Below are 1961 nucleotides of genomic sequence, written 5' to 3' on the forward strand. Positions count from 1 at the left end.
GCGGGGATGGGGCTAGGACCTGGCCCTTGTGCCAGATCCTATCCCCGTTCCTGGGCAGTGCAGTGCGGCTTCTGGCTGCTCGGATTTGCCTCACCTCTTTAGATGGACACAGATCCGAGTAGCCCCATTGGGACTGCAGTGGCTCTCCCTGGGGTAAGGGAAAGTGTTTTCCCTTGCCCTGGGTTGAGTCACTTGCAGCCCGAAACCCGCACTGGCTACGGGGCCAGCCTGCTGGCCTCTCTGATCCAGCGCAAGTTAGGATTGCGCTGTTGTAGGAGTAACCATATTTAGTTGCCACTCCAGTATTTGTTTTTCAGAACTGCTCTGCAACTCTAGAAGGTCATCGTTTCAAATCTTCCTTGAACTCATCCTAAATTGGAGTCTTTATAGCCCAATCCTAACTAAAACCCCATGCCAATGCAACTGTGCCAACAGAGTGCAAGTTGCATCCTGCAAGGGGCGGTCCTGGAAGCCTCTTCAAGGTAAGGTAACAAATGTTCTTTTCCTGGGGCAAGACTCCGCCTCCCCAATGGGTCTCCTTGGATCTGTGTCAGATATTTTGCTGGTTCAAGTCCAACCTGAGTAAGGGAAAGGGGAAAGGAACAGGGATAGGATCCTGACACACACTGGTGCTGCTGGGATCCACGCCTCCCTTTCAATTCTACCTCCTTCCAGCCTTCCTTACCTAGATACTCCCCTTTCCTCCCCTTTCCTGCCTTCCACTTTCCACCCACTCTGCTGGGTTATCTGTGCTTCCACTGGTAGCCAGCAGTGGCAGCAGGCCTCTGACTGTGCTCTTTGTGGCAGCAGTTCTGTCATATGGAACATATGACCGTCATCATCATCAATATTTATATTTTTATACTGCTTTTCAAAAAGAGTAGCTCACCGTTTACATTGTAAAATAAATCAATAAATGGTTCCCTGTCTCCAAAGGGCTCATAACAGAACCACCATTCCTTTGTTGTAAATCCCATTTAGGAAAGGGCTGTAAATTGTCTTCACCCGCTTACAAATGGAAGCTAGATCCATAGGGGAGATGCAATCAGAAGCACTGCTGCAAACTGGCTACATTTCTCCTCTGTATTCAGTAGGCTACAGAAGCCAATTTGCCAGCCAGGGAAGGTGGTGGAGCACAGATTTTGCAGGCATGCACCTGCAAAGTGGATCTTAGGTAGCCAATTTTGGGGAAAGATATTTGCCAACTGTCTGACACCCTGGAAGTCTACTGCTGTTAGACTTGATAGTGAACCAGGACTTCAATTAAGTATTGAATCTGCCAGCTTTGGCATGGCAATCTGCCCCACTCTCCCTTTCCCTCACTAACAACAACAACAACAACAACAGTATTTATATACCGCTTTTCAACAAAAAGTTCACAAAGCGGTTTACAGAAAAAAATCAAATATCTAATGGCTCACTAGGTACCTAGAACCATGGATGCAGGACAAAAAGTTAAGATCAAACACATGTTTCTTATGCTCTCAGTTCTGAAATGTAGTGGTGAAGTGTTGGACTTAGACAAGGTTTGGTTGGCAACCTTCAGTCTTGAAAGACTATGGTATAAGCCTACAGCACCCAGTATTTCCAGGCGGTCTCCCATCCAAGTACTAACCAGGCCTGACCCTGCTTAGCTTCCAAGATCAGATGAGATTGGGCATGTGCAGGGTAACAGTAGACAAGGGCGATCTGGGTTTCCATTTCTATTCCGTGACAAAGTTTATTGGGTAACCTTTGGTAAGCCCCTTTAAGACTAAGGAATGGAATGTTCATTGAAGTTTCTCCCCATTTTTCTTCTCACTGAATCACTGTCATTTTTTCCTCAACTAGAGTGTACTGTTGGCCTTCTCCATATGTAAAATCCAGGGCAATTGCCCCCATTGCCCTTCCTGACCATTAACAATTTCTAAACTTAAACTCTTCACAAGGCTTTTGTCAGGAGAAAATGTAGTGGTGGAAGG

General features: G+C 46.6%; 1 pseudogene; it reads right to left on the minus strand.

Moving 5' to 3' along the window:
- Positions 1 to 1566: 1566 nt before the first annotated feature.
- LOC136650830 (5S ribosomal RNA) lies at positions 1567 to 1680 on the minus strand (annotated as a pseudogene).
- Positions 1681 to 1961: the final 281 nt, after the last annotated feature.

Source organism: Tiliqua scincoides, chromosome 4, assembly GCF_035046505.1.
Source record: "Tiliqua scincoides isolate rTilSci1 chromosome 4, rTilSci1.hap2, whole genome shotgun sequence".
Taxonomy (NCBI): Eukaryota; Metazoa; Chordata; class Lepidosauria; order Squamata; family Scincidae; genus Tiliqua; species Tiliqua scincoides.